Source organism: Globicephala melas, chromosome 5 (assembly GCF_963455315.2).
Source record: "Globicephala melas chromosome 5, mGloMel1.2, whole genome shotgun sequence".
In the NCBI taxonomy this organism is placed as follows: Eukaryota; Metazoa; Chordata; class Mammalia; order Artiodactyla; family Delphinidae; genus Globicephala; species Globicephala melas.
In genome coordinates, this window is record NC_083318.1 from 118,959,383 (window position 1) to 118,977,918 (window position 18,536).

General features: G+C 42.8%; 1 protein-coding gene and 1 pseudogene across 4 annotated transcripts in view; one reads left to right on the forward strand and one right to left on the reverse strand.

The window, feature by feature from the left end:
• MAML3 (mastermind like transcriptional coactivator 3) overlaps nt 1-18,536 on the forward strand; it is a 628,299-nt gene that overhangs the window by 409,314 nt on the left and 200,449 nt on the right. The gene's annotated exons all lie outside the window — the stretch shown is intronic.
• Nucleotides 2,863-4,241, reverse strand: LOC115846425 (Golgi apparatus membrane protein TVP23 homolog B pseudogene; annotated as a pseudogene).

Below are 18,536 nucleotides of genomic sequence, written 5' to 3' on the forward strand. Positions count from 1 at the left end.
TAAACACTTAAAAAAATTTGCCTGTTTTTCCTGGGCTGCTCTGTCCCTCAGTCCTTTTCAGTGGCCTGAGCAGGACCCTCACGGATTTGTGTTCTTCACCCTGTCATTTCCCAGCATCTGAGCTTTTCCATCTTCGATTCTTCTGCTTTCCTTTCTAGGAGAGAGAATGGAAGTTAAGTGTCATCCAAACTTTCTACCTAACCAAAAAATCATGACATCCAAATTGCCCATTTGAGGCGAGAAGGAGAGTCATGCAGCAGAATTACAGTTCAGAGTAAAATGGGACTTCCATTTCCATTAAAAAGAAAAAGTGAATTCCTAGCTCCTTTCAGGCTTCTGCCATGAATCAAAACTTAAAGTGAAATATCAGAAAATCAAGGATGAGATGGAACCTAAAGAGATGTTTCCTTCCCTTTTCATCCCCCTTCCTCAATGGAGACCATATCTACATCATCCCAGATGGCTGTTCTATTTTTAAAGATCTCCAGAAAGGGAGATCCTACCACCTCCTCAGCAACCCATTCCAGCATCTCCTGTTCCTCTCAGCCAGAACACTTGTTTTCTGAGAGCCCTCGGAGGAAGAAGAGACACGCTGTCCCAGGTTTAGGGACTTGGGCTAGTCCTCTCTAGGATTTTACCCCTCAGTGGACACTCCGAGGCATGGCTAATGTCTTTCTTCAGTAACAAAGGTTGTTTTTCTCTAATCTTTAGCTTTATATTAGTGAGCTTCTTGGGGGCCCATGGAAAATCCTCTAGAGGGCCTGCTGTTTACACGGCCCTGTCCTAGATAAGAGGACGACGGGTAGCAAGGAAGTGTATTCATTTCAGTCTAAGAGGAGAACAAGGTCACGCACAGCCGCAGAGCTGACCATCTGTACTGGACAGACTTGTTCATGCACTCACTCACTCGCTCATTCATTCTTTCATTCGGGAAATACCTACTGACCTCAACCATGGGCCAGTCCCTGTGCTAGACACTGGGCACCGACACATCAGTCAACAACGTGGACTAGGTCCTTATCACCAGTGAGCTACACTTGGATGGGGGAAGAATACCAAGTCAAAAGTAAGAAGCATAATGGTTATAAATTGTGATAAGGAGCGTGAGGGAAATAAAACAGCGATGTGCTCGAGCATGGGTGGGGTGAGGCTAACTGAGACAGCATGGCCAGGAAGTTGATACTTGCGTTGAAACCTGAAGGATGACCAGGAGGTAGGAGGGGCAGGTTCAAGGCAGAGGGGAAGCAGGTGCAGAGGCAGGAGGAGAGGCCCAGGTGGCCAGAGCACGGTGGAGGAGGGAGCCTGGCCTGACATGGGCTTGGAGACACCATGTCATCCAGCGATTCCAGGCCATGAGGGTGACTTTAAGAGAATGGGAATCTATAGAAGGACCTTAGGCAGCAAGACATGCTCTGATGAATGGTTTTAAGCGATTCCTCTGGTTGCTCGTGGAGAATAGATTGGAGAGACCGTAGGATGAGAAGCAATGTTAACTGGTTAGGTGGAGAGCACAAGAGGCCCGGGGAGAGGCGAGGGTGGGGTGAAGGCTGTTGGGGGCGGGGGAGACTCAGACAAGGAGGTAGATGGGCGGAGGGTGTGCTGAAAGCACAGACGCTGCATCCAGGCATAGGTTTGCTCCATTTTAAGGCAACAGAATCCATAGAAATCAAAAGTTTTAAAGAAGTAATTATCCCCTTTATGAAATGATTCACCACAAGGATCTATTACATGAAGTAAGGGAAGGAACGTGTGTATGTGTCTTTGACTATAACTTTTAATAAGAGATATAAAATCTTAATAGACAGATCATGGAATGCGAAGGAATCGTAGAGGTCATTTTCCCCTACCTCCACCCAATAAAGAATCCCTTTTACAAATCCCCGGTAGATGAACATGCAGCTTGGTATGAAAACTCAAGGGACAGGAAGCTCAATAGCCTCACAGTGAAGCCCTTTGTATTTTCAAAAGTTCCTCCTTATAGAGAGGCTGGAAAATTTCCCCCCATAATTTCCAACCCTTGATCTTAGTTCCATATTCTGGAGCTACATTAGATTAAATCTAATCCATTTCCTACATAGCAATGGTCAGCTATTTAAAGACGAGCTCTGGCATTCCTACTCCCCAGTTCTTCTCTTTCTCCAGCAAAACATACTTGGCTTCTTCATCTGTTTCTCACGTGATATGGTTTCTGGGGTCTTCTGTGCCCTGGTTATACCCTCTTGCTGCCTGATGAGAATGAAGACATAGAACCAAGCCCAGCCTTCCAGCTGCCATGAGTGTAGAACCTACACAGTCCCCCAGATCTGGAGAATGTACATTCATTACTGTAACCTGGAATTACAAGAACACATGGCTTTGAACTCTGAGGAAATCAGGGCTGCTTATAAAACAGGTTCCACCCAACCTGATCTGTTCCTGCTAACCAGTAGGAGAGCTGTTGTTACACTTTTTTTTTTGCTTTGTAAGCGGTAGAGTTTTATACAAATATAAAGTTATGCACCTTTAAAGCTATCATGCCAATAAGATACATTCAATTAGACAAAACATCTTCAAAAATTTTTTAACAGTGTAAAAATACAATCACGAAATAATCAATCTGCCGATTAAAACAAAATTTACAGTACCTGCAACAGAATTTACAGATGCCTACAATAGTTTGCAGATTGTTACATATATTGTTTTAAGAAATACCATTAATACAAATACATGATTTACAATATCCCCATTATAGCAAGAAAAAAAATAGATTGGCAAAATAAAACGTCTTTTAGGCATTTACAATGCCAAGTATTGAAACGATTATTCTCACTGTGACATAAGAATAATACTCTTTTAGTGGTAAAAGATAGACTTTATTAGGCCAAGGACCACTGAAGAGCTTCTGGAAGGTTCCAAAGTAAAATCTGGCTATCTTTCCCCCCAAATAAATAGAACAGCAGCAATGCCTACGTATCCCATGAACATAAACTATGAAAATTCCTTTTATATTAACTGGGCCTTAAGTACGTGACTCATTACAAATAAAAATAAACAAAATTTTAGAAACTAGTTAACACCAATAGCCCAAATTTGGTTTTTACCTGCCTGTAAATGCCTAGGATAAGAAGTTTCATCATGAAGTATATATTAAGTGTAAAATTAACAATTATTTCTAAGTCTATATATAAGCCAAAGTGCTCACTCTTACCATGGAAGCAAAACCTAAAATAATCTACAGAAATAGTATGTAAACACAGAGAGTTTTGAGATAGACTAGGAACATCCTTCTTGTTCTGTGGATCAAAATGCAAAGGTCTCCATTCCATATGGGCATGAACACAAACACTTGTGTTAATTTAACACACGGATCTTACACGACTATGTGCATACACATATGTACACCGTGAACCAAATGTTAACAATGTTTCTAGCTACACCACACCTTCAAGCCCCATATGCTAGAAAGTAAAAACTTAATATGAAAACTAGTTTTCCTTTTTTTTTTAAAAGTAAACTTTAAAATGGAAAACCAAACCCAACACTCCTCTTTGCAATAGGTACTGAGTTCTAAAGGTTCAGAGTCCAGACCCCCTTCAGTTGTTCCCAATGGAAAGAGCACGCAGGCTCCCTCACTGTCTTCAGGAGGTCTGATCGTCTCCAGTGGTTTGTCTTCAAAACTGCTTTCCGAGGTACGATGTAGCCATGCTGGTTAAATTCTTCCTGCTGCCCACTTTGCACCTGATGTAGCCATACAGGTTGGCCCCTTGCAGCACCACACCCATGATAACCACCGCTAGTCACTTCACTCTGAAGGAGAAGAGGGCACTAAAGGCAAATATTACCCACAGCACCAGACAGGCGATGAGTCCTAACCAGGAGATTCTTGATTCAGCCTCTGAAACAGTTTTACTGTCTTGAGGAAAGGCCTTCCTGGACTCAGACACCCAATGGCTTTTTCCATCTCCATCAGTGTGATTCCACCAGTGCAGGCCAACCATTAGTCTACCTGTGACATTCTTGACTGCCCAGAAGTCACATGACAACAACAAGATAACTGTCACCATACAGGCAATAAAGCTGGTGCTGAACCATTCACAGGGAACATAGACTATAATTGCACTGACTCGAAAGAATAAATGGAGAAATGATGCCACTGGGTGACTGATTTTGGATTTTTCTGGTCTACTAGTTGTCTCCTCTTCTGCATCAAACAGTGAAACATCTTCAATGTCATCATTACTGTCCTGCTGCAACATGGCGGCCCGCGCCAGCCTGTTGTTACACTTTTGGAGGATCACGAACCACACTGAGAATCTGATGAAAGCTTTAGATCCTCTCTCCTGAAAAAAGGGGCATATAACCACAAAATTCTGCATACAATTCTTGGAGATTCTTAGAGATCCTAAAATCCATTTTTATGTAGACCTCAAGTTAAAAAATCAGCAGTATTGGGCTTCCCTGGTGGCGCAGTGGTTGAGAGTCCGCCTCCCGATGCAGGGGACGCCGGTTCGTGCCCCGGTCCGGGAAGATCCCACATGCCGCGGAGCGGCTGGGCCCGTGAGCCATGGCCGCTGAGCCTGCGCCTCTGGAGCCTGTGCTCCGTGGCGGGAGAGGCCACAGCAGTGAGAGGCCCGCGTACGGCAAAAAAAAAAAAAAAAAAAAATCAGCAGTATTCATGTTGTGGAACCCTGGATCCATCATCGAAAACTGTATATTTGCATTATCTTTATACTTGATAACAATATTGAACAGGGGGGTGAGGAACACCCACTTGGAAATCCCTACAGGTCACTACGGAACCATTAATGGAAGAGGAGAGTTACAGGAAGTCACGTGGCATTGTTGGATACGTTGCTTGTGTTACCTCATTTAGTGTATACAGTCGTCTTCTGAACTACAGAATATTAGCCCTGTCTATGAGGAAAGTGAAATTGAAGTGAAGGATATTAGTAAAGAAACATAGAATTACAGAGATCCAGGTGAAGTCAGTGCCAGTATAGTGTGAGTTTTTACAGCTCCAGAGATGAACCATGGTGGATGAGCAAGTTTGGTTTCCTGGGAAATGCGTCCTTGTGTTGGTGCCTTTGTAGAGATGTCCCTGGAGGGCGGTCGTCAATGTGATTGGCCATTCCCGTGGCCTACATGGGCGGCATGCCATGCTCTTTAGGATCAGACTGGGGTTGGGTTAGTGGCCAGTATGTATCTCTACCTGAGTAACTCAGACAGCTGCAGAACTGTTCTGAGAACATCTGAAAGAACTGCAGCCCTTACAGGAAATCCCCTTTCAGATAGTACTTCCTTATGTGCCAGCCGCCCACTGCATAGAAAGAGCAGTTCTGAAGATGCCTCCCCTCCTTCCCTATTTCATTTGAGAGCCACACTCATTTCAGAATAGTTTGGAAATAAGAAACACATTCTATTCACAAGCGCAGAGGCATGTAACTAACGGAAAGCATAGGCTTTGGAATTCAAGTCTCAGCTCCCTCACATGAGCTGTGTGACCCTGGGCGGTCTGTTTCATCTCCGGGAGCCCTAGTTTCCTCATTTGTGTAAATGATGTTTATTACCTTGCAGGGTCGATGTGGGAATTGAGAGAAAAGATTTGGGATTTGGCTGGCATAGAATGGATACACGATGAATGTTTGCTACTTGCTGGTGACTTGGAGGAGGGCTTAAATTGTTGGGGCCCGTCTGGGTAACAGTAGATTTGGTTCAGCAATACCATCAGGCTTACCCTGGTTTGGACCTGGATCCCTGAGCCATTCCAGAGGAATTCCTGTCCCTGTACCCACCCCTCATCACTGTCAAAATTTTGCTTAAGATAAAGAGGAAGTGTTCACCATAGACCCATCCTCCACGTGAGGTGTCATGTCACAGGGGCGTTTAGAGGACACCCCAATACTACTTAGTCCCCAGCCTCTCAAGGATACCGGATGTCGTGGTACCTTGGGTGTGCACACGCACACGTGCGCGCACGCACACACATACACATCTCTGAGATGAAGCAGTATGTGAATTTTCGCAGTTAGCAGACCTCCGTGTTAGTTCACGTGGACATTTCTGAGCACATCCTTGGTTCCACAGTAGTAAAAGCAGAACTAAATACTGGGTAGGGCTAGTACTGCTTATGGAAGTTCTCTGAGACGCTATCTAAAAGTCAAGTTTAAATATAGAGATGGGGCTAGCTAACCTCATCATTCTGTGAGTCATTAGATGTGAACTAGACTTGGTCATCTCCCTTTGCTAATAAGGAAACCGGCTTAATTAACTGAAGGAAATTAACTTGACTCATTTTGCAGCATGAATCTGTTTCCCAAGAGGGGCTGAATTCTTCCCTTCCTGTGAGCTGATGCTCACTCGGCAGTCCATTCAAGAGGCTGTGTCGGCGCGCTGTTGCTGCCAGCTGACAGATGTAGCATTTTCCTGATCAAGCTCCCAAGCCTTTCTCCTTGCCCCTTGAACAACCGAGCACAGAGTAATAACCTACTTAGAATGATTTTGCAACATGGGAGCCATTTGCTTGTCTTTGTACTGTGGGAGTCAAATGCCTATTCTCAGTAAATATAAGCCTCCCAATTGACTTAAGGTAATTGAATGATTTTAGATTTATTGTGTATATACTTTTCTCCATAGCCTCTGATTCTAAGCAGGCATAAAATCACATCAGGAAAACCTGAGTTTGGATATTTGAGTTGTTTAATCTGAGTTAAAACCAAAATATGTAGAAATTGGGTTATCAATTCCAAACTTGGATTACTTTGTGAAACCTCACGTTTCCAGTGGAGCTGAAGGTAATGTCTTTCATCGGATGTGACTCTGGGGCAATTTTGCAAAGGACAAGGAGAGAAAGATGTTTTTCACTCTATTCCGGGTTGTTTCGTTTTCCTTTTTAACTGATTTTTACACAGTATATGATTTTCTTTCCCAATTTGTTTTGAATTCCTCTCGTCTAGCCCTAGGTGTCTGTTGTGGTTGGGCCTGGTACAGTTTGCTTAGGCGTTTTGCTGTGTTCTTTCCTCACCCTTCGTTTAAAGGAGGTCTAAACTCACAGAGTAGCTATATTTCTAGAGAGACCTGCCACCTTTACAGGCATTACTGTGGTCATTTTCTTTTTCTTTTTTCCCCTCTCTCCACAGTATGGTTCTTTGTGAATTAAAATCAAGGTTCCTGGAGCTAGAGGTAGGAAGAGGGCATGGGAAGCCTGGCCACGTTATAATGGGTAATAATCATGACTCTCTCCCTCTGCTGTCAGCTCTTCCAGACCGCTCACGTCCTATTCATCTTTGTATCCCCAGCTTCTCATGTGGCGCCTGGTGCATAAATGATGCTCAGTGAGTGTGTGTTGAAGGAACAACCTAATTTTTGCAAATCCCTTTACAGTTTATAAAGATACTCCACATAGCAACGGGGTGATTGTTTTCAACACTTCAAGAAAAAACCATTTCCTCCCTCATTTCATTAGGATTGTGAAATTGCTTTGGAATTTTGGAACAGTGATACTTTTACTGTGTGCATTTCACCACAAGCCAGAGTCTAATTGCTTTTTTTTTTTTTTTTCTTAATGTGAGGGGCTGTGGAAGGGAGCCAAGACAGGAGGGAGTTTGTTAACTGGATACATTTCTTGTCAAGAAATTTAAAACTTGAGATGTTTCTGGATTTTTTTTCTTTATAACTGCAGTTCATAGCTCATCTTTTACTAGGATGTAGGTGAATTTTAACAAAAGCAAGAGGTATGTTTTCAAGGGAGGAGGACAAGTAGGCAGCAAGGGAAAGACTTTGTTTTTAGGACTTGTGTCTTGACTTGGCAAACACTCAAGGTTATCCTACTCAACCAAATAACTCACATCGCTTCCACATCAGCCATGGCTGAGCTCCCCTTACAAGGTGCGCCAGACAGACTCTTCTGGTAGGACATTTGAAGGATTTCAACCCTTGTCTTGTGCTGCAGTCAGTGGCAGTGCTGACCCTACACCCGTCAGCTCTCACAACCACTGTACATCTGCCTCTGGCATAGACTCACCCAGGATTCATAATAAAGCAGTTTTTTTTTTTTTGAATTGAAGTATAGTTGATTTACAATGTTGTACTAATTTCTGCTGTACAGCAAAGTGATTCAGTTATACATATATATATTCTTTTTTTTTTTCGGTACGCGGGCCTCTCACTGTTGTGGCTTCTCCCGTTGCGGAGCACAGGCTCCGGGCGCGCAGGCTCAGCGGCCATGGCTCACGGGCCCAGCCGCTCCGCGGCATGTGGGATCTTCCCGGACCGGGGCACGAACCCGTGTCCCCTGCATCGGGAGGCGGACTCTCAACCACTGCGCCACCAGGGAAGCCCTATATTCTTTTTTTTAAATATTCTTTTCCATTATGGTTTATTACAGGATATTGAATAGAGAGTTCCCTGTGCTATACAGTAGGACCTCGTTTATCCATGCTGTATATAATAGCTTACATCCACTAACCCCAAACTCCCACGCCATCCCTCCCCACCCACCTCCTCCTTGGCAACCACAAGTCTGTTCTCTATGTCTGTGAGTCTGTTTCTGCTTTGTAGATAGGTTCATTTGTGTCATATTTTAGATTCCACATATAAATGATATCATATAGTGTTTGTCTTTCTCTTTCTGACTTACTTCACTTAGTATGATAATATTCTAGTTGCATCCATGTTGCTGCAAATGGCAGTATTTCATTCTTTTTTATGGCTGAGTAGTATTTCATTGTGTATGTATACCACATCTTCTTTATCCATTCATCTGTCAATGGACATTTAGGTTGTTTCCATGTCTTGGCTATTGTGAATAGTAGTGCTATGAACATAGGGGTGCATGTATCTTTTTGAATTATAGTTTTGTCTGGATATATCAGGCAACTTTTTCTTAAATGGCTTAATCTCTAGGCACTGGTCACCTTAATGCTGACTTTTGCCATAAAACTCGAGTGTAAAAGTAGGAAAATAATTGTACTACTGTTTTCCCCAAATCATTGGCATTTAAAGACCAAAGTCAGCAAAAGCAGACAAACTTAAGAATTTTAAAAAATTAGAAAAGTCTTTGATTTTTACAGATGAAGCAAGAGCCATACTAAGACTTATAGCCCAGAAAAAAAATTCAGGGGAAATGAATCAGGATGTCCACTGGCTGGATCAGTGACAGCGTTTATGTGCAGCATTAGAAATGATGCTGGTGCCTGATACACACACATAATAGTAATACTGTATCTTATGCGATGCCGTAATCCAAGTGAAGTGTATTCCTACCATTATGCTAAAGTTGTATTTACCAGAAAAATTTTACACTGCTTCAGTTTTTACATTTAAATCTAAATTAATTAAAATTAAATTTAATTAAAATTTCAATTTCATCCTTGCAGTAGCTGCATTTCAAGTGCTCAGTAACCACAGGTGTCTCAGGGCTGCCTTCTTGGACAGCATATCTAGGGACAGCAAGGGAATGAGAACCTATTATTAGGGGGCCAGGCACTTTGTTAGGTACTTTCAAAGACATGATCTCAAAGCAGTCCCATGTGTTATCTACATTTTATATAAGGAGACAAGCTCACTGAGATTCAGTGATTTGTGCAAAGTTGGACAGTTAGTGACGGAGCTGGAAGGACAGCTGTTAGTCTAAACCCAAAGCCCATGCGTGTGCTGTGCTGATGCGGCCATTGCTGGCTGTAATGGTATGTACCACTGAGCAAGAGATAAGGATGCTTTCCTTATCTCCCCACCTCCCCGTAAAGTTTGCAAGCCTCTAATTGTTTTAACAAGCTTGTCTGAATGAATTAATTCAAGAAGAATTCCAGGTAATGACAGCCCCGAGGTACTGCTTGTACACATCTACTCCACGCGCTCCTCCCCTAAGATTCTGGGATTTCTTTCCTCCCTTGGTTCTTAGAAGCATACAATTTATCTGCAGGCACCATTTGTTCCTGACAGAAAGAAAATCTTTTAGCGAGAACTGTGATTCAAAATATATGTTACATTGACTGATGACCTGTATTACTGCAGTATATCAGAAAGCATATTGCTGGTAGGTGGGACGCAAAGTAATTTGGAGGTACTCATTTTGACCTTGGCATGGGATGACCTTGGCCTATTGCAGATTCATACTCTGCAGCTGTATTAGTTCCTAGGGCTGCCATGATGAAGCACTACAGACTAGGTGGCTGAAAGCACCAGAGATTTATTGTCTCACAGCCCTGGAGCCTGGAAGTCCAGAATCAAGGTGTCAGCAGGCCCTCTGAGACTCTGCATGGAATCTTTCCCTGCCTCTTCCTAGCTTCTCATGGTTTGCTAGCATTCTTTGGCATTCCTTGGCTTGCCGCGACATAATTCCAACCTCTGCGTCTGCCATCACGTCGCATTCTCCCTGTGTGTCTCCACGCCTTCACATTGTCATCTTCTTATAAGAATGATACCACTCATGTTGGATGAGGAACCAGTCTACTCCAGTATGACCTCATCTTAACAATTACATCTGCAGTGACTCTGTTTCCAAATAAAGTCACATTCTGAGCTCCTGTGGGTAGGACTTCAACATATCTTTTGGTTGGAAGCACAATTCAGTCCTGTAACAGTCCTGGCTATACCTCTGCTTCAGAGCCCTGGGAAAGTTTCCCTGTTCCGCTCTTTTTAATTTTTTTTATTGAAGTTTAGTTGATTTATAATGTTTCAGGTGTACAGCAAAGTGATTCAGTTATATATATATATATATATATATATATACACACACATATTCTTTTTCAGATTCTTTTCCATTATAGGTTATTACAAGGTACTGAATGTAATTCCTTGTGCTATACAGTAAGTCCTTGTTGTTTATCTATTTTATGTATAGTAGTTTGTATCTGTTAATCCCAAATTCCTAATTTATCCCTACCCGCCCTTCCCCTTTGGTAACCATTAGTTTGTTTTCTATGTCTATGAGTCCGTTTCTGTTTTGTAAGTAAGTTCATTTGTATCAGTTTTTAGATTCCACATATAAGTGATATCACATGATATTTGTCTTTCTCTGTCTGACTTACTTCACTTAGTATGATCATCTCTAGGTTCATCCATGTTGCTGCAAATGGCGTTCTTTTATTATCTTTTATGGCTGAGTAGTATTCTGTCATGTATGTATGTGTGTGTATGTATATATATATACATACACACACATACAACATCTTCTTTATCCATTCATCCTGTTATTCTCTTATGAAGGGCTAACTTTACACACCTTCATTCACTTCTTTCCTCAAGCCCTTGGTTTTTCCTTAGCAGTGTTCTTCCTTGGAGGTGAGGTCCTTGCATCAACTTCAGTGAAAAAATTGAAACCATTAGAGCCGAGCAGCCTTGTCCACACGCCCCTCCCCCCCAACACTTCCATCTCAACATACCTCTTCCCCACGCTTGACTTTAGAGCCGTCTTTTGATGGCTCCGATGTGCCATTCTTCATTGGTTCAAAAGCAAATATCTCGATGGGAATGTAAAATAGTATAGCTCTATGGGAAACAATATGGTGGTTCCTCAAAAAAATTAAAAATAGAACTACCATATGATCCAACAATTCCATTTCTGGGTACTTACCCAAAGGAATTGAAAGCAAGGTCTCGAGATACTTATGAACCCATCTCCATAGAGGCACTATTCACAACAGCCAAAGGTGGAAGCACCCCAAACGTCTATGGACAGATAAGTATATACATGTAATGAATATTATTCAGCCTTAAAAAGGAAGGAAATTCTGACACATGCTACAACATGGATGAACGTTGAGAATATTATACTAAATGAAATAGTCCAGTCACAAAAAGACAATACTCTATGATTCTACTTTTATGAGCTATCTAGAGTAGTTGCATTCATAGAGACAGAAAGCAGAATGCTGGTTGCCAGGGCCTGAGGAGGGGGTATAAGGAGGTATTGTTTAATGGGTATAGAGTTTCAGTTTTGCAAGAGAAAAGAGTTCTGGAGACGGATGGTGGAGATGGTTGTACAACAGTGTAAAAGGACTTAATACCACTCAACTGTACCCTTAAAAATGGTTAAGATGGTAAATTTTGTATTATGGGTATTTTAGCACAATTAGACATTTGCAACACAATTTTTCATGTGTCCCTCCTTTCTTAATGTCCACCTCTCCTGCCCTCTGATTTTCTTCACCTTTGAACCCACTCAGGATTTCCTTTTCCTGAAAAACCTTGACTTCACCTCCTGACATAAAAGCCATGATGCCTCTTTCCCTCCAACTTTTCCAAATGAGATTTCTTCTGTAGAAGGGTCACAGACAGCATCTCCATTCTTCACCATTTGCTTCTCTTACTGACCAAAAACCTGGCATTCATTCACAGCAGCATTCTAGAACTTTGCTATCCAATAAAGTAGCCCCTAGTTGCATGCAGCTCTTTTTTTTTTTAATTAATTAATTAATTTTTTTTTGGCTGCGTTGGGTCTTTGTTGCTACACGTGGGCTTTCTCTAGTTGTGGCAAGAGGGGGCTACTCTTCGTTGCGGCGTGCAGGCTTCTCACCGCAGTGGCTTCTCTTGCTGCGGAGCACGGGCTCTAGGCACATGGGCTTCAGTAGTTGTGGCTCACGGGCTCAGTAGTTGTGGCTCGCGGGCTCTAGAGCACAAGCTCAGTAGTTGTGACGCCTGGGTTTAGTTGCTCTGTGGCATGTGGGATCTTCCCGGACCAGGGCTCGAACCCATGTCCCCTGCATCGGCAGGCAGATTCTCAACCACTGTGCCACCAGGGAAGCCCAGCTCTTTTAAATTTAATTAAAATGAACAAAATTTAAAAACTGGTTCCTCAGTAGCACTAGCCACATTTCAAGTACACAACAGCCACATGCAGCTTGAGACTAATGTATTGGATAACGTAGATACGGAACATCTCCATCCTCTCAGCAAGTTCTGCTGGACAGGCTGCACTGTTCTTGAACAAGGATTCTCAGCCCAGGAGAATCACTTGGAGGGCTGATTGAAACAGACTCTGGGCCCCGCCTTCCGAGTTTCTGATCAGAAGTCTGGGGAACTAGCCGAGAATTTGCATCTCCCTCAAGTTCCCTGGTGATACTGATGCTGCTGGGTGTCCTGGAGGAACCCTTTCTTAGATTCCCACTGAATTACTCTGGTACTAATTTAATGGTCTCTTAGGTCTCATTTCAAAGCTGCAACTGGTGTGACAAATCTGACCACAAATTGTTCTTCTTTGCTCTGTCCTACTTTCCTGATGTTTTATTTTAATCTCTCACTGATACTGTTTCTTTGTCTCTTTGCTGACTGCTCTCATCTAATTAAGAGGGCCCGGGGCTTCCCTGGAGGCGCACTGTTAAGAATCCGCCTGCCAATGCAGGGGACACAGGTTCAAGCCCTGGTCCGGGAAGATCCCATGTGCCGCGGAGCAACTAAGCCCGTGTGCCACAACTACTGAGCCTGCGCTCTAGAGCCTGTGAGCCACAGCTACTGAGCCCACGTGCTACAACTACTGAAGCCCGTGTGCCTAGAGCCCATGCTCCGCAACGAGAAGCCACCACAGTGAGAAGCCCGCGTGCCACAACGAAGAGTAGCCCCCGCTCGCCGCAACCAGAGAAAAGCCCACACTCAGCAACAAAGACCCAACAAAGCCAAAAAATAAATAAATTAATTAATTTTAAAAAGAGGGCCCATCTCCAACCACGTGTTCACTTTCTTTGGGAATTTTTGCTCTCACGTTGTTCAGGCCACCTCAGATGTATGGATGGGTGACTCAAATAAACACCGCCTTATTTCTAAGGCCCTATCTTCAGGTTTATGTGATAACAACTGGATCTCGATGCCCTACTCCTTTTGAACACTCTGGTGTTAGAAACAAAGCTTCTGTGTCTCTACCCTCTCTGGCCAATGAGCTGACACTTCTCAGATCTCTGATCATTGTTGCCATGCATTTCTTTTTCCTTAAGTGATGTTAAGATGCTTGCATGAAAAGCTCCACAGAAATGTCAAGTGTTATGTGTACCTGCTTATTAAATATTCATGCAGTTGGAGAAGTCACCACTGCAGTGTGCTGAGTAATTTCGTTAATGCCTTTCCTCCTAGTGACCCACTGTTTTATAGACTTAATCTGCTTAATCCTTTCCATGAGGTATAGTAGGGGTCATGCACGAATATGCCCATTTTCAAATGAGAAATTAAGGTGCAGAAAAGTTTCAAAGAGAGACCAGAGGCACAGAGCTGGTGATGGTCCTGCCTGGGATCTGCAGCTCACGTGCGTGACTCCCGTGCTAAGCCCCCAATTCCCTGCAAAGCCCCCAACTCTCTTGCATAAGCCCGCAACTTGCATACAAAGCTCCAACTATTAGCGAACACTAAGCTTCGGGGTTTTAAACATAGAAAGAAATTGCTAAATGGGATTCACCGTGTACTTCGCATAATGCATTTCTGTGACACTTCATAGTAATGAGATAATTACCATGGGTACAGTGTTAGAGTATACATATTCTGATAAGTTACAGCTGTAAGAACTCAACAATGGCCATTAATCATTCCGTGTTCATTCTTTACGAGTCTCCGACTAAATGGTAAGCTTCAGAATTCCAACAAAGCTAAGATGAATTTTATAGTCATCATTTCTGCCATTTAGATGAGGAGTTTATGAATACAGTCGACTCTCCCTAATTTAAACTAATTTGGGCAAACTGTTGCCCAAATTGAGAAGAACTGAAGTATAGTAGTAAATATATACTACCTGTGATATATTTAAAAGTAACAGCTGCAATTCAAACTAGACCATCAAACTGTTAGTAAACAAGTATCCTCGGGAATTACTTTAATTAATATATGAAAAGGAATCATAATACCTGTATCCATCGTTTATTTAAATTTGAGTCTCCTGAGTCCTTGAGTCCATGAAACCCATTTCTGTCTTAAGTAGCTTAAGCATTCCCCTTATAATCTTTATTATACCTATTCTTTTATATAGTGAGCTCTTTTTTTTTTTACATAAGGATAAATATCAGGTTGGCCCTTAGCCAAGTTACAGCTAAAGGCAAAGTTAGCAGGAATTGAATTAGGTTTTACTACACAATGTATTTAGAAACGGCGATAGTCACAAACTTTTTCATTCTTTCAAATCTAGGAATTAGTTACATATTTTAGAAAAGAACCACAAGGTTAAAAAGAAACCTAAAATGTCAGTTGGCTCATCTTCCAACTATATCCAAATTGACCTAGAAAGATTAAAATTCTAGGCTGTTAGATCTATAGGGGATTTTTAGAGAGTATTTTGTCCAGGAGAGAATGGAGGTGGAGAATAGTCACCTGATTTCCACAGAACACACAGCTTGGTCATGAGAGAAGTGATTCTAGGACCCAGGGCCCGTGACTCTAAGCCTATGATTAGACCCACACCCATCTGCATCTTCTAGGTGAAATACACGATGATCCATGCCCAGAAAATGTGGACAGCTTCTCCCTGTAACCTGGTGCAGTAACCAGTTACCCACTGACTCTTCATGTAATTTAAGATCATTTATTCAAAAATCACTCATGGTGGAAATGAAGAAGCAGCTTTGCATTATCCTGTAAATTAGCAAAGTTAACCAAGTTTTGGTCACCAGAATGGAAACATCACTCTTGTCTATGTCCGGACAAACGACCGAGCACAACAGGAGCATTTCCTGAAAGTATCCAATAGATACTTAGGAGCAAAAGGAAGATGGCAGCAGGCTCTGAATTTCTTTAAAAGCAAGGATCCTCTGCATCTTTCCTGTTTCTGCACCCAGCTCAGTACCTGATACCAAGCAGACCATCATAAAGTGAGAAATTCTTTTAAATGAACCATGTGATTTACACCCTTGGGTTTCTGGTTTTTTAAAAGATCTCTGATTTAATATTTAGTGTAATTTTTGTTTCTAATTTACGAAAGCCAGGAAACATTTGCAGAAGGGTGTAATGGATTCTTGCTCTCTGACTTAAAATGAGGCTCTTAGTTACTCAGTAACTACCTGCCAAATACAGCTGCACTTCTGAGTTCACAGTGCCTTCCAGGGTGATTCTGAAAGTGAGTCACTGATTTGAATCCAGAGTCTAAATAGAGCTGGAGCAAGCCTTGGCGATCTGGTAGTCCAGCCCTCTCCTTTTACAATTGAGGAAACGGAGGTCCAGAGAGGTTAAGGCACTGCTGCCGGATCACATAATTAAGTTTGTTTAATTGCCGTGCTTCAGTGAGAGCTGGAAAACACCACATGCACAGTTTTGCTTTTCAACTTCCTGACGTTTTCGGTTGTGTGCACTCAGGGTTTTTTTTAAATACTGATAAGCATGTGAATGCAAACCTCATTTAGTTAAATCTGGCAGTGTGGGCAGTCTTCAGTGAAATCTATTACACTGCCTTCCTTGATGCCTTTATTATGTTCAGCTCTTTTTGATTTGTGCTGTTCGATTGGACAAGAGGTAACAAAATATTCATTGAAGTAAAAAAATCCTCCTTTCTTTTTTTTTTTACAGTCACATAACTTCAAAATATCCCCAAAGTCATCATTTGTTGTTACCAAAAAAAATTTACTTCAGAACTGAGACCGAGGTGAAAACAAATCTGTCCCAGGGGACTTTAGAGAGCCATAACCATGCAAAAGTAGGTGGTTACAGAAAATATTATGCAAACTTCACTGTAGCGTTATGATGGAAACCGCATAAATAATATGTGGATGGCTAGGTAAGAGATAAAACCACTGAAATACACACTTGCGACTCTACACGGTTACAGTACATTCACAGTGCACCACAATTTGAACAGAAAGTCGACAAACTCTGAATCCGTTCCAGGCAAAGTGATTTATTGCACGGGGCATCGGGCTGGAGCAGGAAATTCTATCATTCCTTGTGCTTTCTGAGTTAGGTTGTAGCCCTAGTCTCTCGGTGCCTCGGTTTTCCCTCTGTGTCTCTCTGAGGTCACATGAATTATCAGTGTAAAGTAATATTTACTAAACTTAAGGGAACAGCTGGTCATTTTTCAGAGCCTTCTAAATCATGACGGGCTACTTCTGAGGCTTTGCCTGGAGTCATCTCTGACTACACTTCTTCGCTAATAGTTCAGGGGCAGATATGAAGCGTCTTTTGAATTTGGGTTTAAAATTGGGAGACAAACACTTTTTTAAAAAATATGTTGTTAAGCTCTGTACCGAATAGCATTTGTTGAGCTACTTGCTTCAAGACCAAGTGTGTGCTGTATTGATTTATAAGTTAAGGATGACTTTAGGGACTTCCCTGGTGGCGCAGTGGTTGAGAATCCGCCTGCCAGTGCAGGGGACATAGGTTCGAGCCCTGGTCCGGGAAGATCCCACATGCCGCGGAGCAACTAAGCCCGTGCGCCACAACTACTGAGCCTGCGCTCTAGAGCCCGCGCTCTAGAGCCCGCGAGCCACAACTACTGTAGCCTGCGCACCTAGAGCCTGTGCTCTGCAACAAGAGAAGCCACCGCAGTGAGAAGCCCACGCACTGCAACAAATAGTAGCCCCCGCTCGCCGCAACTAGAGAAAGCTCGCGCGCAGCAACAAAGACCCAACGCAGCCAAAAATAAATAAATAAAATAAGTAAATTTTTTTTTAAAAAAGGATGACTTTAGCCATTGGCTTAATCAGCCATGCAGGGAATGATGTTGGATCATGTTATGGGCTGAAATAGTGTCTTCTCCCAAAATTCATATGTTGAAGCCCTCAGAATGGGACTGTATCTGGAGATAGGGCCTTTTAAGAGGTGATGAAGTTAAAATGAGGCTGTTAGGGTAGGCCTTCATCCAATCTGACTGGTGTCCTTCTGAGAAGAGAAAATTTGGACACATAAAAGGACATCAGGGATGCACACCCACAGGAGGAAAGGCCATGTGAGGACACAGTGAGAAGGTGGCTGTCTGCAAGCCCAGGAGAGAGGCCTCAGGAGAAACCCAACTCGCCAACTCCTTGATCTTGGACCTCCACCTCCAGAACTGTGAGAAAATAACATTTCTGTTGTTTAAGCCTCCCAGTCTGTGGTATTTTGTTATGACAGCCCTAGCAAACTAATACAGATCACTTCAAATGCCTTACCTTTCGCAACCAGTGTCTCTCACTATGAAATCAGAAGTTAGCATTGCAAGTGACCCCTTTTCCTCCAGTGTCTCTCAGAGCATCTGGATAAAGTCCAAACTTCTTAACATGGCAGACAAGCCCTCCATGATCTGTATAGCTCTCCTTTCTCCAGCCTCCCCCTTGCACTCTGGCTCAAGCCAGACGCTACCACTTGAGTTTCACTTAGAGGCCATGCTTTCTTCTCCTCACTCTGAATCCTCCAAGTCTCAGCTTACATACCAGTCCCCCCAGGAAGCCTTACCTCATCTGGACTGAGTAACACGCCCTTCTTTTGGGCTTCCACAGCACAGGCATCTATGTCCAATTATCTTGTCCTTGTTCATCCGCTTCTTTCCCCTCCACTCTGAAGGCTCCTGAGGTCAGAGACTGAATCTTGTTCACTCTCGAGACCCTAGTGCCTGATCTAGAACTTGGCACACAGTAGGTGTACCGTTAGTTGAATCACAGCGTGAACACTTCCGTGCAAGA